The following is a 24,232-nucleotide window of genomic DNA, read 5'->3' as shown; positions in this document are numbered from 1 at the left end:
AAAAAAAGAAAATGGAAAAGCAATGCTACTTGAGCTAAAGGCCGCCCTATCGCCCTTGTTGCCCGTCCAGTTCATATAACTGGATAAATTAACCCAGGATAAATTAACAAGAAATAAATTATCTGCATTCCCAATATCTGTAAACCTGAAATATTGCTATATATATATATACATATCTTTAACTTACGCTAATAATTGTGTAAACTGAAAAGCCTGACAGGTCTCGTACAAGTTGGGGGAGGTAAAACTTCAAGTCCCAGGATGCTGTGCGGCGGCGTCACTCTCACTGTCCCCGCCTACAGCGCACGCTCGCAGGCGGAGAACGGGCAGAACGGGTCGGCTCCGTGTTTACGTTGAGATGCTCACAACAAAGGACAGCGCACCGCGGAGAGGCTGTCATTTAAAATAAAGAGAAAGCACCGTGGATATTTTCTCTTACGGTGAGCGTCTGCAATTCACGACTCCTGGAAGGGGAGAGCAAATACCAAAAAACCCTAATCTGCTTCCATTTTATTTATTTTTCCTACGTGATACGCTTTATTATTTTTTTTATTTTAATTTTATTTTTTTAAGCAGCTAAGACGCGGAGAAATTAGGACGAAATCTTCTGCCGTTTTTTCCATGTTTTTGTTTTTTTCCTTCTGAGCCGGTGGGACGATAGCTAGCTCCTTAGCCTCTGCAAGTTGGTTGGAAGGCTAAGCAGCTGAGACCGACCGCAGGCTCGGGACAATAAGAGGACCTCATCATTTATATCGCAGTGAGTTCGCAGGCCACCTGACTTTGCTTGATAATTAAAACAGCGGGTGTAGTGCGACAATAGCCATCCTGCTGCCCGCTAATAACTGTCTTTGTTCTGCAAACGGCTCCGGGAATGAACTGCTCCTTCATTAACGCTACTTTACCTCATTTGGTAATGTCCACTCACTCACTCACTTACTCTGCGAGTAAAGTCATGACAGGGAGTGCTGCAGCTGCAGAGCGCTGATCTTTGTCTCTCAGACGCACACACATATGCACCTGTTTTGACTGTGTGTTTATCTAAGTGGAAATCAGAGGCAGCTTCGCTAAGATACAGCTCTCTGCTTGGCATTGGCTGACTGTATCTTTGTGTGCAATGCAGGCTTCAGAGATGCAGGTATTAGTTTACATCCCATCCATCCTGGGTGCTGACCTGTCACAGGGAGGGGTGAGTGAGAAAGGGTACATTGCTTAAGCAAATGCACGGACTCTTTTGCCATTCCCAGAGCTTGATTGCGAGTTAATGACTTCCCCCCTCCTCTCCTTCTCTGTCTCCCATCTCATTTCACCTCTCTGTCCCCCCCCCCCCTTCTCCTCATCTCTTTTTCTTTTTCCTTTCTGTCTGGTTTGGGTAGCTGGTGTAGATCTCACCACTTCCCTTCCCCTTTCTGGAAATGTCACAGAGAAGAGGGACGTGCATTAACACCATCTGCCCCTGATCTTACTTCCATTGTCTGCCTTTTATTGTGAACTCTAATGAGGAAATGTTGGCAAGTTGTAGCAGCCAGTGCATTTAATTTTGTCACTGAACCAACCCCACAGCTTTTTAAAATTTGTTTCAGAATAGGAAATTCAAATAATTATAAACTGTATAGTTCTATCACATTTTTATTTAATTTAAGCTTAAAAAGAAAGCAGGAAAGTAGGCTTTCAATGAGTTCTAGCTACAGATGCATGGTGCGAAAAGTGTTGCGTATATAACGTGCTCTGTTGCAATCAGTTTTCTGCAAACATATAAGTTGTGCACAGTGTTATTGGGAAATATGGGTTTGTATCAGTGACCAAACACGTCTAGATCTGGTGTCTAGAATCAGACCCTGTATTATGAAGAAGATTTAAACAGTTCTCAGAATATGTCTTCATATTGTAGCAATGCTGATAACCGACCAAGCAGAGCAGCACAGGTTTTTCGACATGTTCACAATAAAGTGTGTAGAAACACTGATGAATGACAAATATTCAACAAGTATTAGGAATTTGAAAGCAAAACAGTTACTGCAGGCATTAAGCTGTTAAAGAACAGTGTCGACTGTTAGTCGTGTAAGTTTATATGCTTTCAATGTCATTGCCAAATAAAGTCTGACTACAATTAAGATTTTGTCCTCCACTGAATTTATGTTAGCGTAATGTTTGCTTTTTCAACTGTGACCTGACAGTAGGGGGACAAGACAAGAACAAACTAAAAAAAAAAGGTTCATATTGGTGAATATCATTTGTAAATCTTTAGTAAACTTTATTATATAAATATATTATTATTACATTATATATGGAATTAAAAGAAACAAGAATTAAAGTTCTCTCAGCTGAGAATTGCTGTCATTTGTTGATGACTTATAGAACTAAAGACTTTTTAACTATCCATGCACCAAAGCCAGAGTGATCTCCAACAAATGGGAATTCTGTTTCCAAGAGCATTGATTGGTCAGTAGGTGGTGATTTTATACTTATCGATCCCCTGAACATAACAGAGGAAAAGGAGCGAACTGCTTTGCAACGCTGAAAATCCAGAGTTAAATCTGATTTCTTATCTCACTAATCCCTAATCCTGCGTCACAGTGCAGACCTGCATAAGAATCCTGCAATTCATCACTGCTATAAATTGTGGAACCTTCAGCTTCTACTGGGCCAGGATTTGTTGTGTAACAGAGGGGAGAGTGCAAGTATTGCATATACACGTTTGCACATTTACATAGGGTGTGTTGGCTACAGGCCCGAGTGTGTGTTCATGTTCTCAGCATGCTTTAGAGTCTCAATTTCAGGAAGGAAATCGGAGCTGTCGGTGTCAGACGGGAGTGCAGCTCTGATGTCTTAATGGAGGTTCAGTGCTGCCTGTATCCTTAGTTACCCAGTCTGTGGGGACACAGGGAGGCCTCACAGTCTCGCCTCGGTCTGGACTGGAAAAAAAAGGAATGAACCCTTTTCATCTAAAATGTTTACGTTTTTTAATTTCAATTAAATATTTAGCATGATTTTGTAGATGAACAGCTTCAGTAGCACCATGAAACTGTGCTAAACACCAACAGAATTACTAATGTGCTTACCCCCTATCGGCCTTTTAAAAGTGGCTTTCAATATTTGAAGAAGAAGTATGAGCAGTTGACTTTATGGCAGTTTTGGTAATGCATTTTTGTTTCTGTGAGGGATTTTGGATTCCCGAAGCCTGTTTGCATGATGAAATGTTGTCATTACGAAGCAAATGTTCAGAAATAGTTTTGACAAAACGTCTTTAGTAGGGCTGAACGATTATGGAAAATAATCTAATTGCGATTTTTTGCCCCAATATTGCGATTGCGATGCGATATGCGATTATTTTTTAAGGTCTTTGTCTTCTGTATTATTAAACAAAGACAAGCAATACATCATATAGTATGGCCAATACTATATTACATTAATTTTAAACTGTTCTTTCCTGGAAGACAGACCTCTGTTATGATGACATGAGGTGATGCATGAATTGATGACTGACATTTTTATTTAACTTCTTCAATCACAACAGTATATTTGAACATACACAATAGTTTATTTTTAGCTTACAAACATCTGAGCATAAAGTGCTGACAAGGAACCCTGGTGTAAACATTAAAATGAAAGTCAGTACAATGTGCAGATTGCAGAAATATACATAAAAAAAATCAGTGGCTTTACCACACTCAGTTTTTCGACATCTGTGAACTACTAGACAGTCATTCAATTAAAAAATAATATTAAATAAATAAAACTAATAAATAAAAAATACACACATCTTACTGATCTCTGCAGTCAGTAACATTACACATAAAGTGCAAACATAATAGCAATTGTATAAACACAAACACGCCTTTAAAATTTAAAGGCGTGAAATTGGACGGTCTAGCCTTCAGATTAGCGTCACCGCTGTCTCGGTGGAGTTTAATAAACTCGGCCGTCTGCTTCTTGCTATCTAAAATATAACCAGACACTGGTGTAAATTCTCGACTGTCTCATACTTCTGTTTAATAAGTTTTCTGTTTGACGTTTAGTCAGCTGTGTGAAAACCAAGGAGGAACCCACCCGGGGGATTAATAAAGTTTTATTTTATCTAATCTAATAACTTTAATCTCAGCCAAACCGATTTACTCACGAACAAACAAAACACTGAAAAAAGCCCAACAATAACATTTTTAGGTTGTCTAAGTGACTTATATATTACGTTTAACCCGAGCAGCGAAACTCCGCGGTGATCTGAAAATGATGTGCCGGGAGTTGTGCCGTTCTCGGCCGCATCAGTAACCCTCGAGCTCCCGGCTAGCTGTCGAGCTGGTGGGTAGCAGACGCCTCTGAAAACGTCGAAGCACTTTTGCAAATATGGGATATCTTGATAAACCGAGCAGATATTTGATGTTTACACAACTACTTTCTCGCCTGAAAATATGTTAAAAGTTTATTTTGTGACCCAGAAAGATTAGTATGAGTAATTTTAAAACTTAGTAGCGGCCGCCATTGCTGGAAACTGGAGTTTGGCTGGGCCGCGCTATGAATTCTGGGATATGGTAGTAATTTGGACAGCCTTCGGCGCGTCGCTGTGACGTAATCGGTCTACAAATGCGGCCTCAGGAGGATGCAGCCCATGAATTTGGACATGTCCAGAGTATAATCGCAGCCTTTGCGGTTAGAAAATTGCACTTGATCATGTCGCGATATTATCGCAAATGCGATATATCGTTCAGCCCTAGTCTTTAGTGCGAAGATCAATGATAGTCTTTCACAATTAAAAGGAAAATTCTACATATCTTCCATATTTTTTCTGGGTGTGTTTTGCACTTAATCTGAAAAATACTGCTGCAGGAGATTTGTTACAGTACATTTTTAAAACATAGCAGCACAACATAGCGCTACATTGTTGTATTACTTTGTCAAGACAGCCTGATAAGTAGACTGTCGAAGATAAGTGGACAAATTGAATGAATGCGTTTATGTGAACTGTATAGAAGCCTTTTTATTGCACATTCACTCAGACAAATTAAAGCTGCCAATCATGACAGGATCCTTGCATTGAGTGATTATATTTGAGTTTCAAACCAACCACTCAGCCACTTGCCAAACATCTGTGTGCTGGCACCCTTTTAAACCTTAATGATACAGTGTGCTCGTGCTGAGAGGAGATTTTTTGTGTTTGCAGCGTTCTTTAAGTGTGCACATGCCTGTGGTGTGTAGTTTTATCAGAGAGGGCCGATGAGCTCAGCGGGTGTAATCGTCGGTACAGCTGAGCGGCAGCTTTCCTCCCGCTGTGTGAGGAGCTTGGCACATTCCGCCCGGTCCGGCTTACACTCCCCTGGGCTGATAAACAGGCTGAAGTTTGTGCAGGGAGATTACGTCTGTCATGGAAAGTGGGTCAGACAGTGGGCACGATTCTATGGCCTTGTTTCTGCAAGGTAGGGAGTAAAAGAGGAAGGGGAGCGTTAAACCACCAGCCATTTTCCATAGTGTTGCTTTAAAGAGCCTGCGCTTAGGGCGCTTTCCTTTTTTGCCAGAGTCACGGTTAGGTTCTTGTGCGTTTGCTTGCAAGGCAGTCATTTGTTGGTAGGCTGATCTGTTAAGGAGCTGTGAGGATACATGCTCAGTATGTGACTCATTTTAAAAAACAAATGACATTAAACAAGTTAAACCTAAGAAACAAATGGATCATTCCTTCCACTCATTGCAAGTGGTTCATTTCAGATTCAGACAAGCATTTGTATAAATCATATTTATGTGAGCAGCTGCCATAATATGTGCTTGCTTTTTGAGTCCTCATTTTCCTGAGATAGAACCAAGGTAGAGCCACAAATGCCACATATGCAGCTAATGCACCGGGTTAAAATAACCGAGTATCCTTTGAAAAGATTTGGGAGAATGCTGCTTTTGTGGATTGCATTTTGGGCAAGTGAAACCCAACATGAAACTGATTTGCCAGAACATAAAAACCACCTGCCTACTTTGTGCACGTTCTTCTTGTACCACCAAAGCAACTTATCCATTGGGTCATGGACACAGGATCTCTGAATGTTTCCTGCTGTGTCTAACACGGGGGTGTTGGGAGTGGAGCCTTTATTCGGTAGTAGCCGTCCTATTGTTGCTTAGTCGGATTTGGAATCTGGGAATTTAAAGGCCCAGATAAGACTATATAGTCTTTATTGTCTTCCTCAAGTTGGTCCTGTCCAGTTCTTATGGTGTTGCAGGTGGTAATATCCGGATGGGGGAGTGCTTCGCTGTGGGTTAAGGCTCAAGGTTTTTCAGCACATCATTGCATTGTAAAGAGAATATGAATGTTATTCACTTCACCTGGCAGTGGTTTTAATGCTGTGCCTGATTGCTTTATGGTCTCTTGAGTCTTATTGTCTTAACACAAATAAAGATTTTATAGTGAAAGACAACAATTCAAGACATATGGGTACAGCAGCTGAAGAGAGTGCCTGCTTATGTCTTTGCTGACGCCAAGGTGCATGTGATGAGTGCTGTCTGTTTGTTTGTAAGATTAGGCAAAAGCTACAGGGCTCTAATTCGTTAATCTTACTGGAGCAGTGGAAAAGAAATAAATCTTTCTTTAAAATTGCACGAGAGGTGAAGGATAAGAGAAAGAGCTTAGGTTAAGGACGAGCTCGCCCAGTTCCCTTTTAGTTCTTACTACTTTTTTCAGACAATGTTGAGGACACAGTATACTTTTTTTGTTCTATATTTTTCTTACTTTTTATCTTCTACCATTAACCAATTTGTTACTCCATTCCTTTCCCTCACAAAGACCTTTTCTCTTGCTTTAAATACCTAAGTCAGAAAACTGAGGGTCGAGTGGAAACTGAAATACACTGAAGCTTTTTTGGCAGCTTTATTACTCTAAATTCATGAATAGGATCCTTATTTGTAAATGCTGATGGGGGGAAGAAATTCTGTTAATGTTGGTTATTTGCTGATACACTTTAGTAAAAAAAAATGCAGGTGTTGTAGATACTCGATGTGCAGTTTGTTACATAAAGACAAGGCCACTACATTTCACGTTTACCAAAGAGGCCGATTCATGGGAGAGCATGACCTTTTGACAGCTCTTATGCCCTGAATGGGCTGGGTTTCTCACCTTTGTGTTGTTGGCATGCCTTTTTGATGATAATGAGCAACACCTCTCCCCACACTCAAACCGCAGCCTGTTGCCACAAGAGCTTTAGTTTCTGTTTACATCACAATAAATTTTCACTTTTTATAGCTGAAACTGAAAGTACTGTTGAGGTTGTGTATATATATATATATATATATTTTTTTTTTTTTTAAAGTGAAAGAGAACTTTTGTGCGATTATTAAGATAAAATCTCAGAGGTTTCCTGCTTTGCTATTAGTTCGGACAGGCGACTACAGCTGTTGCTGGTGATATCGGTTGGCACTTTATACTGCTGCACGCACATGCATGCTCATTTTCATATGCACACATGGGCTTGTAATTGTCAACCCCTCCTTTGATCGTGCTTGATCACCATTTCCTGCTTCACTTTTTAACCTTCCTGTCTCAAATGAGCTTGCGTGTGCATCGGACACGCAAACAGTTGAGTGTGTAACTTGTTGATGCTTTGGCCTGAGATTTCTGAGATATGCTATTTAAATAAATAATATATAAAAGTGTTGTACTATTTAAATTTTTGAGCAATGTAAAGTCTTTGTTTTAAATGTCTGGAAAGAGTAGCCAAACTAATACAGCTGAAGCCTGAATGGGGTATTAGGACTAAACGACAGCTCATTTAATTTGGCTGCCTTTCAACCAGGTGCAGCTCAATTAGACCTACACACGCCCTTCCCCTTTCCCTTTCTAGAGAAAACCAACCGGCACCAACACTTTAAGAAATGGATGGTGAACGGAAACATTAACCAACCAAAGGCACGCAACTGATGAGAACGTTTTCCCTGATGGTTGCTGTCTGCTTTAGCTTCTGTGGAAACGGGATGATTGATGCTATATACCTTTATAACATCTGTTTCAAACTACTAATTTACCTTTAAATACAGTAAAATTATTTAACTTAAATGTTTCCATCTTTCTAGTTGCTATAAACATTAATGTAGTCACTGTATAGTTGGTAGGCAAGCACCGTCCTCCATCCTTATTTTATTCCTGCACAGTTAGCATGAAGCACCCACAGTTTCATTGAACATGTACAATGACAATAAGGGCTATTTTTTTCTATTCTCTTCTATTCAGTATTGTTTTTCTAGATAAGAGTGACACATGCTGACCTCAATAACACTGAACTGGATGCAGATGAATCATTTTGAGCTCACAAATCACACACACACTGTTTTCTGCTGTTGTGTGCATTTAAGAAGGTCACATTGGATGCCTCATGCAATCAAAACATGACATGACTATATAAGCATTTGGTGCTGATGATGTGGAATCTATAAACACCCTGTGAGGACTTAACTTCTTGTGGGGAGAAAAAAACAACTCAGGTCAATGAGTTTGGTTCTTTTATGTTATTTTTTTTAGGCTAGTATAAAAATAAGGAAATGCATTGAAAATCTGTGTTTCCGTATATTTAGTGACTCATTTTAGCATTTTTCCCCACTGTCCTTGAAAATAACGCCATATTACATTGTGGATATCACCATGGTCATAACTTGTAGGTTAAGCTAATCATTTATCCTTGTTCCTTCCTGTCTCATGCTTTCTTTCCCGCCTGGCCAGGTTTGTCCTGGATATCATTCAGCTGCTTTTCTAGTGTGTCTTTTCTCTGGCGGTCGAATGTACTCAGGCTTCACTGTGTTGAATATGGCAGTAGTAGTCCTTGTTCTGCTCTGGGATCGACTGGCTCTGGAAATGTGTAACGCTCTCCATGGCTGCTTAGGGCTGCTTTTACAACTGCAGGACAGGAAGACGGAGTTGATCAGGAAATGCGACTGAATACATGTCTCATTTATTTTTTGTCACAAAATACTTGAATGAAAAAACCGAAAAATATTTAATAATTTCTTTACAACCACGCGTACCTGTAATATCTCAGGTGTCCCTATACAGGAAGTCTGGACCAGGTATCCATTTAAAAGGCCAGAGTTTGTGTTCTGAGAGTATTACTCAAAGTGGGATCAGCTGGCTTACTGGCTTAAACAAAAGGCAAGTTTAAGTGCCAAAGAAAGAAATCACAGGCACATCATAATAAAATTTAATCAAGAGAACTGAGACTGGATATCTAATACTACATTTGGAGAGAGTGATATAAACGTTGCATGGCCAATACAGCCTCACTCCTTTAAAGTCTTTGGGCCATTTTGGCAAAATCAGCTAAAGAACTTCAATTCCAGAAATCCATTCAGAGCTGGCATTGGTCGATCCTCTGATTTTCCCAGTTCTGTACTCCAGTTTACTCACGTACTTTCTATCATATCTTTCCGCTCTTAACTGCAGACATGTCTCAGCTTGGCCTTCATGATTATTTCAAGCACATTTCCTGTTTTTTACAGCTTATCCTTATTTACTGTGAAATTGCACGTTCTTATTTTCTCAATGAATCATTACCTTCATTATAAACTGTTACTATAGATTATTGAATTTAAACAAAGTCATCATCAGTTTAATGGATTTCAGAACTCTGAGTCGTAATATTCATATTATGGCTCCATACTAAACCGCTTGTTTGTGGTTTATAAGTGGCAGGGGCTTGGGGACGTCAGCCCATTTTGACACTCCCTCTTTGCAATCACTGGTTGCACTTAGGGAGTGAAAAGGTGGATATTCTCCTCGCCTTCCACTTCCTGTGTAAGGCTGTATTCGTCTGCCAGTAACTGTTGCTGGGGTCAAGTAACTTCCTAAGATGAGCTTCCCATTGATTGATCAAGAATCATCATTTCATCCATGTAAGGAGCATTCCTTATAGCTTGCCGATACACTGGTTCAGTTTTTGAAGGGTGGACATCCACAAGTCTCTTGTGGATGTCCACCCTGTCACCATAAACAGATGGGTGGGTATCTGGCATATCCTTAGCGTACACTTGTGTAAGTCCACACTTAATACGCCCTGCTCCATCTCTAAAGACAGCTTCCACTGTCGTGTAACTGGGCATTTTAACCCTTGTGTGGTGTTCGTATTTTTGTTACTCAGCCAGTGTTCATGGGTCTGGTGGACCCGCTAGAGTTTTGGCTTTCCAAATTAACAGTATCAAACAATTTTATGTTAAATTACTCAACAGATGTTTACTTCATCCCAATTACAAGACATATGAACAGCAAACATGGTTAATTTTTTCCCTTTACCTTTGTTAGATCACATTTATGAATTAATGTGCTTCTCGTTTTTCTTTTATATAAAATGTTATAAATAAATCAGTTATAATCAAGTGGAGTGAGTGGAAAGACACAACACATTTACACGTGAAAAAATAATTAATTGTTTAATTTTTCTTTTGAAAAAAACTGAACACGGGTCTCACAGACCCGAACACCATACAAGGGTTAAAGATGTTTTCCTACTCTTCTGTGGTAGCATTCACTTTGTTTCCTCATCTTATCTGTCCCATTGATTCATGTTCTTGGGTTATTGTGCCCTGCCTTTTCAGCTTGTGACACATGTGGCTTGACTCTTATCTTTGTTTCCTCTTGCCCCTTCTGTGGGTTGTTCCTCCGTTTCACTGGCATCTTTCCTTGTTCCAGAATAGAGGGGGTAAACTGGGGTAGGTTTAGGAGCCTAGATAACTTGCTCCCAGTTCAGCCCTTGGCTTCTTGCTCAGGGGCTCCTGGGTTGTGTCCTCATTAAGCCTGCAGCCTATATCAAAGTCTCCCTCCAAAAAACTCCCTTTTGCTCCGTCGCTCATGTCTCGCTTTTTCCTAAGTGTTGCTATCGTCTTCCTTCTGAGCAGGCTTACAGGTTCTCTTCTTCTCCCCGCCTGCCTTTAGCAGTTTTTGCAGATAGGCAGGTCTGGCTTTTGTCTTTGGCGTTCAGGTAGATGTTTTTACTACCGCAAACCGTTCTACACCAGCAGCTGACTCCCTCCTGCTTTTTTGGGTTGTCGTTAAATTAGAAAACAAAACAGAACAGAAAAACACCTAGTTTTCCTCTAGTCTATTCAGACTTCTCAACTCTGCTTTAAAGATCCCTGGTTTATTACAGCAAAATGAGGAAAAGAACTTTAATTCCAGAGTGACGTTCACAGCTGTTTGCCGTTGGTTGATCCTTTGAGGATCCTATTTTTACACTATCCTTTTGAAGTCCTTCCTTTATGATGACACATTCCTTGCCATGAAACCCAGTTCCTTCTGAAACATGGCTTTTTATACTCTTTCTATCATACCCTCCCCCAATCTTTCTTAACTTCAGACCTGTCTACAAACATACCCTCTATGATTATTTTATGCAGACATACTGTTTTTCCACAACTTATCCTGATTCTTTATGAAACTGAAAATTCTCCATTTGCTCAGAGAATTTTAGTCATTCTTTATAAACTTTTACTATAAAACCCTGAATTGTATCTTTGCAGTTACATATTTTTCGGAACTGTGGACCTGGCTTTGAAGTCCTGTATTTGCTGTTTGCGTGCCAGGAGCAAGGCGATATCAGTCCTTTTTGGTAGCAAAGATGCTCAACTTCTGGCACAGTCTAATCTGTATGTGTGGGAAAACCCTGGATGTTGTACAAACATTTACATTATAGACACATGAGGTTTAAAATTTAGAAAAAGTAAACATCTGAAGGATATGAAACATGAGGACATCATGTGTCACCAAACACAAGAGATTCTGATGACCATGAAGATAATGAAGAAAAAACATACTGCACAAACACACAGGTGTCAAAATTTTATATCCATGATTACATTTTGTAGTAAAGGTTTAAGTTTATTACCGTGATGAGTATCCAGGAAATAATGTACTTCAGTGTAATATCCTGTTCTGTAACTGTGATTATGACTGCATGCTTATGCTTGATTCCATGTTTTTATGGCCTGCTTGTATTAAGATGTGAGTACAGAACATCCTTGTTGTACACATGCGTCAGTGTCTGATTGCATGTACCGCACATGCAATCATCCTACATTATATGTCTGCCTCTGTGATCGTGTCATTTTTGCATGTCTAAGACCTTGCGTAGGTTTGTGTCTTGTTACACGTCCACCTATGAGGCTGTTTGTCGTCTGTGTGTATAGTCTGTGTTCTTCCCTCTGAATCTTTAATGAGACTGTAACTCGAACACCAGCCCTCCTATTTCTACCCCTGCCTTCTGTCATCAGTTATCCTCCTCCCGGTGCAGCTCACGGGAAAACCAGACAGTAGACCTTCCCTGAAAACTGAAAAAAGATACCTTAGTTCCACAGTGGACAAAGCAGCACAGGGGCAAACTGTGACAGTAACCATATGACGTTTTTTCTCAACATATTAACATGCAAGCCTGCCCGGCTTTTTTTATATTTTGTAGCAAAAATGAATTTGTGTTCGGCCCCATATGGAAAAGATATATATAAATCTAATAAAGTTTGTATCTGTCTTGTGTGAAACTTGTATGAAAAGCATAAAAGAGTTAAAACAGATATAAGATCCCTTGAAAAATTATATAAATGAAACTTGTATGTTTTGGATACTTCCTAAAACAATATATGAAAGTAATGAGAAAGTGGCCACTTTCATGAGTAAATTATATAAGCCTTATATGATTCACTATATGAAGTAGGCCACATCTTATGCAAGTCTTTTTAGGTTTTTTCTATTTCTTTTCCATATGGGGTGTTTCAAGGTGTGAATATTTGCTAGATGATTGTAACATGAAGATCTAAAGGTTTCTAGGTATTTGCTAGTGGAAAACCCAGTGCCCTCATAAACTGATGAATTGATAGCACCACAGGAAAACCTGAATAGTAGCTTGTGATGTCAAACATAGCCACATTATGTAGTATGAGACCATACTAGATTTCTACAAATGTCTGGCATTTGCTTGTCTGAAGCTTGTCTTGTATTAGAGGCCTTGAGGTAAAATTCATTTCTTCCATTTGCCAGACAAAATAGGGTTTACTGCTATAGTTTTTGGGAGAATCAAGGCTTATTTTAATTATTCTTAATTTAACACAGCTCAAGGTAGATTTTGGGAAGTCTGATTCACATGGATGTTATTCAGAAAAAAAAACAGGAAAACATGGGAACCACCTCTATTCTTTATTACTCATCCTGAGCTGCTTTTATTTGAGAGTAAAGATGCGGAAAGAAGGAAACACTGGGATGAGCCATGACACATTAGCCATGAGTCAGCTTCACCTCTGTTCACAGTGGACTTAGTCTTCTAATATACCTAGCCTCCAGACAGTCCAACGCTGGTGTCCCACATTATAAGACCTTGAGCGGATCTTGTTTCCGTGGGGGCGCTCTTGGATTTTGTGGAGCTGCAGTCCATTGGGGCTTCTGGAGCAACCAATGGTTTGTTTTAATTATTTAATTAAGTTCTCAGCAGGAATTTGATGCCAGAGGGGTTTGACTCCAGTCTCCCATTAGGAATGGTGGGTGTGTGTTGCCATTTTATACTAGGCAGCATTTTTACTTTTGAAGTGAAATATGAGATGCTTTGTAAATGGATGTGCCATGTTCATGGTTAAAATTGGCCAGAGAGGTGTGAGATGTGTTGAGCTTGCAGCAGCATTTATGGGATGCTCCTGCATGTTTCCTTGTAGCTTTGCTTTATACACAGATAGGGCTGCCACGATTTGTCGACTAGTCACGATTACGTCGACTATCAAAATCGTCGACGACTGATTTAATAGTCGACGCGTCGTTTGAAGCTTTGTAAGATCCCAAAAGACGCAGGAATAAGTAGCAGGATTTAAGAGTGTAATAACGGACTGAAACAGAAGATGGTAGCACTGCATGTACAAGGATGCCAGCTGCCGTTAAACCCCGAAGAAGAAGAAGAAGAAGAAGAAGAAGCAGCTGTGTCCCAGAATTCATAGCGCGGCCCAGCTCAGTTTCCAACAATGGCGGCAGCTAGTTAGTTTTAATATTACTCTTATTATTCTTTCTGGGTCACAAAATAAACGTTTAACATATTTTCAGCCGAGAATGTAGCTGTGTAAACCTCAAATATCGGCTCAGTTTATCAGGACACCACATATTTTCAAAAGCGCTCCGACGTTTTCGGAGACGTCTGTTACCCACTAGCTCGATAGCTAGCCGGGGGCTAGGTCACTAGCGCGGTGAGAACACCGGACTCCCGGCAAATTGTTTTCAAACCCACCGCCGTCTTTCGCTACTCAGGTTAAATATATATGAGTCACTTAGATAAATTAAAAATGTTATTGTTTGGCTTTTTTTAGTATTTTATTTGTTCCTGAGTAAATCGGTTTGTCTGAGATTAAAGTTATAGTTTTTACACAGCTGAATAAACGTCAAGCAGACAGCTGATTATCAGAAGTGTGAGATGCTGGAGAATATACTCCGGTGTCCTGTTATATTTTAGATAGCAAGGAGTTTATTAAACTTCACCGAAACAATCTTCAAATTTCATTAAAATTGAATAAACTATCATCTTGTCTTTATTTTTAGTTAGCACCTTAAAAGCTTAAAGCTGTAAGCTAATGATAGTTATATAAGAGCAGATGCTGCTGGTGCAATAAGCTGTAGTTTTACGTCCAGTGGATGATGATCTGATTAGTCGACTAATCGCATAAATAATCGGTGACTAGTCGACTATCAAAATAATCGTTTGTGGCAGCCCTATACACAGAGCCCCTTGACCTTTGATGCCATCTTCACCATGTTCACATATGCTTTCAGCAACACAGCTCAGGTTTACATTCCTCACCTTGTCCCTAACGTTCAAGTCCCCTTCCTGACCTGCTCCACATATTTCATGCCTGGCTGTTTGTAGCTGATGAGTGCGAGCATTGTTGTGGCAACACTTCCTCGGGTCAAGTGCTTGGCATCCGGCCCAAAGTGGATTATTGTAATCGGCCTTGTTAGCAACTACTCATTTTTTCCGCCATCGTCACAGCTATGGAAGATCCTCTTAAAAGTAGCTCGACGTGGCTTAATATTAGCCACTACAGTGTCTATGTAGACTCACTGTTTGAGTAACACCACATGGGAAATTGGTCTGCTTTGTGTAGAAGTTTATAAGGTCTCTGGTATAAGCTAATGGTTACTCCAGAAAGCCCAAACACCACAGAAAATGGATGTCTTCTAATATGTTTCCATAAAAAGGGAGGAAATTTAACTCTACCTCACATACAAAATGACAGATGGGCTGAAGCTAATTATTTTTTTATTTGCCATACTAGAGAGCATATGTGCACCATCCTGAGCTAGTCGTGTATGTCTGCTGCTTATTCACATTTACTTTAATGGTCTTTGGCTGAGTCTCCCTTCTTGTGTAAATCACAATTCTGCTCAGCTTTCATGATTAAGACAAACAAAACCAAATGAGATCCAGTGAAGTCATATATTTTGCAGCAGTCAGTTACAATAAACTGATATATGAATATGAATATTCAGTTTTTGGTACCGGGAGCTTTTTTGGTTTTTGTTCGTCTTCCAATTGGTATTTATGGATGACACCTGGGTGGGCTTTTGTTGCATGCATGTAAACAGTGCATATGTAAATTAAAAGAGGGATACAGTGGCCAAAATACAGTCTCAAACCCATCTGCTGTCAGTAGATGATAAATGGCCTTTTTACAAAATGAATGAGCATTTGTATTTGGGCTATAAAGAACAGGAAGTCGTGGCCTACTTATTAATTATCCAGATATACACTGGCAATATTGAAAAGCAGGAAACACTGGTCTGATACATTAGGTGATAGCTGATGGGATTCTATTGATTGGGTAGTGATTAAATTATCCTCATGATGAGATGACGAGTAGACTTGCAAGCTTGAGGAGGAATTCACAATTACCCTGCAGTAAAACCTAGATCCTGGATTTTTTTTCTCTTTTGTTTTGAATTTCTTTAAATTTGTCTCTCTTTCAACGTTGGACTGCAAAGTCGAGGTTCACTGATAAATTTCCCAACCAGGCAGGATCAATTCAACATTTCAGTTTAAACCAGATGAACTAAAATGAGTCAAAAGACTTAAAATAATTTAGCTTGTGGGAATAACATCATATTATTTGATCTGGGCACACAACCACATGCAAACTTTTTGGTCTAGGTGTAAAATATGAGCTTTTAGACACCAGTTGACTGGACCACAACAAAAGACGATCATTTTTGGGTAACTGCCCTGTCTTTTGAGAAGCAGAACTAATATACAGAAAGAACATGTATAATTTGGACAAATTACAACTTATTGAGTTAAATTCATAGGAAAGAGACCACCAAAACTAAAAATGAAACAGAGGAGCTGTCCATGGATTTGCCCAATATATCTGTACAAAGAGTTTTGTAGTGTGTGCAGTATAAAGTTATAGTGTGTTGAGTTTCTGTTAAAGTGTGTTTTAGCTTCATTATTAGAAGTTAAACCTGGAGGTTAACTGAACTTGCCACCCTTTGTCTCCAGTTTCCTCTGAGCTGGACAGACTCGCTGTCTGCCTTACTGTGCCCACTGTTTTTTATCTTCTCCCTGTCGAGCAGCGTCATGGGGCTCATGTGATCCTAGCCTGACACTATGTGTTCATCCATCATGGTGTAAATACTGGACCACACACAGACGCACACTGGAGAGCACCTCCAGGGACCCCTGAACACGATAAGTGTGTGCCTGTCTGTGAGAGAGAGTAGGGAATTGGGACTTCCTGTGTGCATCGACACACTGGCTCGGTGTAAATCACTTTCAAGCAGGCCGAGCTGCAGGCATGTCTAATCCCAACAGAAATGATCCTATGGTCCTGTGAGGTCCTGTATTTCTTTAGCCTCAGAATAACATTGAAATTAAAATACATTTAAACCACTCCCAGCCATACAAACAGTAATTTTATTTCAGTTTTATTGCTGAAACTACCACTCAGCAGCACGTGTTAGGAATTCCCACTTTGACTGCTATTGATAATGCCGTCTTATCTCTGTGTGTACACCCAGCTGAGCTGTAGGTGATGTAATTCACACTACACTAATTTTCTGTAGCATTGCATCAGCCGTGAATTTCCCAGACACAAGGTCGTCTTGGATTATAGTTTCTCTGGATGGAAATAACTCTCATGTACTCTTTGGGGGTTTATTTTATGACCAGAAAAAATCTGTTTGATTAGAAATAAGTTTAATAGATAGAGAAATGGACTGATGATGAGCTAATTGTGAACATAAAAAATCTTTACATTAACTGTAAGAATTTAAATTTTACATTGTAGGAGGTGTTGTAGCCCTATTTCTTAAATCCAAGTCACACCACTGAAGGAGAGTGTGAGCAGCACGGAAAATTAACGCTTGGCATTTGCCAAGCGCAGGCAGATTTTGAGATTTTGTCTCGAAGCATCATCCAGTCAGTTTGGACAATAACCAGCGGTCCTCTGGAACATCTCTCCACTCTGTAAAAAATTTACTACTTTTGAGCAAGACTCTTCGTTACTCATAACATTTCAAAGCCTTCAATGTTCTGTTTTACATGTGGTCAGTCGTGCATGTTCTGAGAAAGCAGCGAGTAGAGATGTGCCAGTTAATGTACATGTTTGTATTGAACCATTAAGCTTATCTCACCTTTAGATAACAGTTAATAAGATAAAGTATTCAGAATGCATCTACAATTTGACTTGTGGGGTTTTTTTTTGTTTATTTTTAATAACACTCACCAGACAGGTTATTAGGTCCACCTGTCTAGTAGCAGGTTGGACTCTTTTGTCTTCACAGCTGCCTTAATTCTTCATGGAATTGATTTAGTAAGGTGCCAGAAAGGTGGACCATTTTGAATTTGATTTTGGCTTCGTGAAATGGTGAGGCATCCTGCTGGAAGCAGCCATGAGAAGATGGGTTTGGCATTTAAATGATGCTTAGTTGGTATTAAGGAGCCCAAAGTGTACTACGCCACCACCTGCAGCCTGAATTGTTGATGTTGGGTGGCTGTAGGTCATGAGGTAGAGCAAGTCTACTGATTGGAAGGTTAGAGGTTCAATCCCTGGTTCCTCCAGTCTGCATGCCAAGTATTTTTGGGCAAGATACTAACCCCAAGTTGCTCTCCAATACATACATCGGAGTATTAATGTCTATGAATGTTAGTTAGGAAGCAGTAAAAAGCTTAGAAGAAAGTGCTTGTGTGAATGGGTGTGATTGGGTGAATGTGGCATGTTGTATAGAGTGCTTTGAGTACTCCGAGAGAGTAGAAAAGCGCTATCATGTTGTTTGTGCCAAATTCTGACCCAACCATAGAAACTGAAATGTGTGAACTGTAGCCTCAGTTTCCTGTTCTTAGCTGACCGGAGTGGTTTTGCTTCAACATTTAATGTGTGTTTTGTGTTCAGAGATGCTCTTCTTCATGCCCTGGTTGTAACAAGTGGTTATTTGAGTTTCTGCCAGCTTGAAGCAGTTTGGGCATTCTCCTCTGGCCTCTGGCATCAGCGAGGCATTTTCACCCAGAGAACTGCTGCTCACTGGATATTTTCTCTTTTTTTGGACATTTTCTATAAATGTCCAAAAACCCTAGAGATGGTTGTGTGGGAAAATCCCAGTAGATCAGCAGCTTCTAAAATACTCGGATGCCATCTGGCATTAACGACCAATCATCTTTCCTCATTATTGTGATGCCCGGTTTGAACTCCAACGGGACAATGACTTTTGAAAATGACTATGTGTCTAAATGAACTGAATTGCTGCCATGTGATTGGCTGAATAGATTTTTTTTTTTTATCAGCAGGTGTACCTAAGGAAGTGTCTGGTGAGTGTGTGTCTATTCCTGATACAGTATTAACTGAGGGGCCCAGTTTAATTAAATTGGGATCATTTTGAATTGTGAATTGTGCAGAGCTACTCTAGTCCAAAAAGCATGGCGCTGGACTGAGGACTCTTAAGTGTAGACATAAGTGGAAGGCCACTCCTGAGAACAAACAGTGTACACCTTTCACAGAGTCCATTTCCGTGCCATGTCCCGGGTGACTTCCTTAGAGTTCTCCTCCTCTTTCCTTTCTTTTCATGTCCTGTAATGTTAACACCAGCTGTTCATGTCCATCGATCTAACCATGCTGACAAAGGAAAACACAGACAGAAAGAAAAGAGAGAGAATCTATCATCACGTTTGCTCACCCTCCTGCTTCCCAGATCACTTTCTGAATCATCGAGCATCTAATCTTCCCAGTGTGCAAACTAATCTTCCTCAACTGACCCACCCGTGCAGCTATGCACACTGAAGAGTAGACCCCGAAAACAAGCCTGCGCCCACACAAATGCATTTCACTTCACACAAACGCTCACAGTGGATTAGAAAATTCCCACACACAACCTCCCACACCCAAACGGAACTCTCCAAAATACTTAACCATAATTTGTAGGGTTAACACATGATTTGACTTGTTATTGGGTCTTGTTAGGATGAAACTGGTTTTTTAAGACCAACAGCACTTACGAGGATGAGGTTTATGGTCAAGACTCTGCAGTCCTCCTTTTTTTTTCTACGGTCGTAAAAGCTCCAGCATGATGTGCTGGATAATGCTCTGTTTTAGTCACCATTTGGAAAAACAATGAAAGACATTCCAAGAACCTGCAGGAAGCCTTTCATCTCAAGCTCTTTCCTTCTTTGAAAGCCATAAAGAGACGACTGATGTCAAGACCCGTGAGGCTTTTTTATTGTTATGTTTACACCGCCATCTGCATCAAACTTGTTCTTTCACATTTGGTTGTAATTTGTTTGTGGGCGTCAGCGTTTAGATTATTAGCACTTTGACCTGATGCTGCAAAGATTAATCGTGTGACGGGTTAGTTGCAGAAAAGGCCTTCTCACTGCTCTTTGGATGTGAAAAGGCTGAGCTAATAATTTATTCAAACAAACATCTTGTCGGCTCTCGTTAAAGGTAAAGAGGCAGAAATTATTCTCATCAGCTCACTGAAAGTTAGACTCATTCTGGTCTCCCTGATCAGCTGCAATCCTTGTGTTTTTATTCTTTTTTTAAAACCTTTTTTAATTAGAAATCATAATCTGGCAGACAGCTAACATTTTGAGTCGGCTGAGAAATTGGCTCTTCCATCAACCAGCTGGTGTTTGAGGTTTGTGATTTGAGCCATCTGACTCCTCCCCCACATCGAGATTCTTCTAGGAAAATAAAAATCACAGTTGTTCTCTTTTTTTCTTATGCTTTGTTTAATAGGTGTTTTTACCTAATTGTAAATGTTTAACCCGACCCTTGAAGTCTACAGTGGCTGCTTTGTAGTACACAAGAAGGTTCTACACTAAAGCCCCTTAAGTTGCTTTCTTAAGACAAAATATTGCTGCCATTGTGTCAGCAAAGGTTTCCCATTTTACAACGTTTGTATCAATTTTTGTTATTCTGTCATATTTTAGGACAACTTAAAATGACTGAGTTAAAATACTTCATAAACTTGTCCTTAAAGTAATATTTTTGAAGAAATATGTTATTTCTCTTAATAAGATTAACTCAATGATTATGTCATCATATAGAAAATAACTGACAGATCAGTGAGAGGAGATGGTAGAACCATGCTTCGTCTTGCCCAAGTTGCCCGCCTTATTCCCTTATAGGGTGCTGGAACACCCTCAAAGTGTATAAATCCCTTTTGTGGGAAGCATTTAAGGCCAAATACTCCTCTCGGTTTGGAAATATGAATTTCAGGCCCCGTGATGGCTGGTGCAGGCCGTCACCGTAGTTACATATAAGATTTACATTTGCACTTCACTCGAGTGAATAATGTTATGACAGAAATGTGCTTCTGCACTTTGGATAGTAGCAGGAATTACATTTCAAATTTGCAGCTATCAGCGAGGGGCTTTGACCACAGCAGCAATAACCTCCTCTCTGTGAAGGTCATTCCTCAAGGCCACGAGCTTCTGCACTCAGATTTGTTTTCGCTGCTCTGCTGAGCTCAAGAAGCTTACCCTGGTTTCCATACAGAACGCAGGTTAGGCAGATTGGGAGTGTGACGGGGACAAAGAGTTTTGTTTTTCACATTCTTGGTGGTGTGAGATGATTAGCCACTGGATGAGGATACAAAGATTTTAATTCACTTTAGAAAAAGCACAATGAATATTTATAAACTTCCTTTGTGCTCTATCTTGATGGTATCCTTAAATCTGTACTAAAGAAGGTTACTTGTGCAGGGAAAAGAAATCATTTCTATATGAGAATTTAGAGGCATCTAAAAAACAGTAAAAAAAACTGCTCATGCATTCGACCATTTTTTGGTTGATGGGAACCCTCTTTGGTTTTGCTGCACTGTAACCATCTTTGATGTTCAGGCTGGTACCTAGAAATACGGCACAGTGGGTGGGAGCAGGTGTCTTACTGACATTACCATAAACCAACACTTGTACCAATAAAGTATTTTTGTAAATTCAGTTGGAAAGTAGGACAACACCCACTGTATCTCTGAAGTAGCTCAGAATATCGTGATGTTTTTCATTTGCTGTGGGTTTCTGATATTTCACTTGTAAGCATCACGGTTTCAAGAGCTTTCACCTGTGACATAAAAAGGTTTCAGCACAGATTGCAATCAGAGCTAAAACGTTTGTCACAGCACGGCTGTCCTTCAGCACCACCGAGTATCTCTCTTGCTGCTCTACATTGCCGTGTTCTCTGTTTACAACAGTTTTTTCACCTTTCTATTGCAGTAAGTAGACTAAATAAGTCTGCTCAGTAGGGCTGTTCGATATAACGATATATATCGGATGACGATATAAAAACGTCTATCCTTCATTTTACGCTATTGTTTGTTTCGTGGTGTCGCAAAAGAAACTGTTTACGGCAATATTTTTTTCGTCGTTTTGATGGTCACTGTAGTGGCTATATTAATTTCTTAAAGTTCTCTCTTTCTCTTATATTTAATATAACCACACTACGGACGGACAAGCGCCTGTTTTTATGCGTTGTCGTTAGCAACAACGACACCATCGCGTGTCCGCTTGTTTATGTTCCACATAAACCTTTCACAATAAAGCTCAAGATCCTGTTGAGACTTTTCAAAATAAACTGAATCACGTGAAAGAGCAGATTATTTACGGATGAGAATTAAAAAAGAGCCGCCAGGTGCTAAAAAATAAACCTTAGACTCAAACGTTAGAACAGGCTTTTCCCTGCAGCACGCCGTGTAATAAATACTCACAAAGAAAACGGTGGCCGTTACAACTTATGTCTAAAAATGTATAGTTTCATGCATCGGTTAAAACACTTGACTCCAGCTACACGACGCGCAGCTGGAAACACTTCCCGCAAGTCGAGCTGCACGAGATTCACAGAATTTACAGAAAATGTTACATTTTTGTGATTTATATCGTTATCGGGATGATAGAATTCTTATATCGGGATATGAGATTTTGGTCATATCGCACAGCCCTACTGCTCAGAGTTAAGGGGCAATCATAAATAACTGATTGATCAATCCTTTTAAGCACTAAAATGAAGACTTTTGGATATTTTGCTTGAGCAGCGACGTTTGCATTTAAGAAGACGTCTCACCTCTCCCTACTCTGTCTTATTTGTTTCCAGCTGCTTGTGTGCAGATTCAGCAGTTTCTCTAACCATACTCCACCGACTGACAGTACAGTAGTGCACATCATGTTATGTGTCTATTTTTCTGACTGCAGATGTGACTCTGGGTTCTTTGAATGCAGAGTTGACTTTGGCACTGTTGTCTTGAACTTAGCACCTTTCTGTAAAGTGAGCTCTGGGCTCGAGATGCAGGAAAATTCAGTTCACACTAGCGCGATGCATTAGAATTTCTGATTTTATGCACACATGATGGAAAGAAGTTAAAGCCCCCCTCATGTCGCTGCTTCTCGGCCCGATGGCGGAGGGAGAGATTCTGTTTTTTAAAAAGCTGCGAGCTTTTGAAGCGCACGTGATTCTGCTGCTCAGCACGAAACAGCTGGGGAGCTCAAAGCTCCTCGCTTGCACGCCACTCATAGGAAACATGAAAGGTGTGAGATGCCTAAAAGCCTCAGCGTTTGAGGATGTGGTGAGAGCCAGTAATACTGGGATGATTAGGCATATGATGACCTTCGTCACAAAGAGCTTTGATTAAGATCACAGGAGCCACAAGTGATGAGATGAGCTTATTTCTTTCCTCACGTAGAATTCTCGTTTTTACACAGAAGCCCAAACTAACAAAACAACAGTTACCTATTTTCAGCCTGCATTGGATTATATTTACTGTTAAGCAAGCAGGCAGAATACCCGGGCAGTTTGTGTGTTTTCAAGAACAGTAATATGAGGTGGATTTTATTTCAGAGACTCAGTTATTAAAAAATTTAGCATCGCCATACACTGTGTTGGATTATAGTAGCATCAAATGCAGCTTTCATCTTTGCTATTAAGATGAAGGGGAAGTAAAAAAAAATTGAATTTGCTAAAACTGGAATTTAAAGATCTCCTCTCTAATTCTGTACAATTTCACACTAAAAAACTGACAAAGTCCAGGTTATCTTTTCACAAAGCAACAGGTATTTCATATTAAATACCTCATCTAGTCCAAAAGAGCTAAAACATGCCATCCCCTTTGACTCTGTACCAGACATCTGTGATTATTTATTGATCGGATGACCCACTTTGCCAGGAGGATTTCATTACCGCTTTCCAGTAATGAAGATGCTGCACTGTAGGAGGTCCTGGTTTTCTTTCCTTCCTAATCAATCTTAGGTGTCCAAAGTAGGGCTGGGCCATATTATACCGTTCACGGTAATACCGGTATAATGTTAGGCAACGATAGGAAAATGAAATATCGCGATAGAATGGGAGTAAAACGCGCATGCGCAGTGCCTTTGTTTTCATACGCACATGGCCGATTGTTGAGTGAAACAGATGAACCAGAATTGGTTTGTAAAAATGGTGCAACTTCCGTGATGTGGAACTGGTTTGGTGTTTGTCCGTCAGATACACGACAAAGCACATTTTTTTGCAGAACATGCAAGCGGCCGTTGTTATTGTCATATTTGTCGGACTAAGATGCTCTTAAATCTGGGAGTAATCTGGGTCCTAAACTCCGTATGCTTCAGGTCAAACAACACTGCAGCATCACTTAAGAGTTAAAAACTGTCTAAATTCTTTCATCTTTAATAAAACGATCAGCATTGCTGCTTTACCAGGTGTAACTATAAAGTTTAACTTCCAGGCATCCATGAAAACAAAAGTTATTACATTTAACGGAGTTAGAAGTTAGCAGGAAGCTAGCGGAAGTTAG

General features: G+C 40.0%; 1 protein-coding gene across 2 annotated transcripts in view; it reads left to right on the top strand.

Annotated features, from left to right (window-relative positions):
- The first annotated feature begins 307 nt into the window (after positions 1–307).
- The window catches only part of peli1b (pellino E3 ubiquitin protein ligase 1b), a 54,931-nt gene continuing 31,006 nt past the window's right edge, over positions 308–24,232 (top strand). Inside the window, exon 1 of one of the 2 annotated variants that reach the window (XM_085427344.1) lies at positions 308–440. The gene's annotated coding sequence lies outside the window, so the exon portion shown is untranslated. Of the gene's footprint in view, positions 758–24,232 lie in introns of both variants that reach the window. The other variant, XM_085427343.1, reaches the window with a different exon arrangement.

This window comes from Rhamphochromis longiceps, linkage group LG13 (assembly GCF_057381845.1).
Source record: "Rhamphochromis longiceps isolate RC_006_pf linkage group LG13, R_longiceps_female_GT1.1, whole genome shotgun sequence".
Taxonomy (NCBI): domain Eukaryota; kingdom Metazoa; phylum Chordata; class Actinopteri; order Cichliformes; family Cichlidae; genus Rhamphochromis; species Rhamphochromis longiceps.
This window is presented reverse-complemented; position numbering and strand designations above follow the sequence as displayed.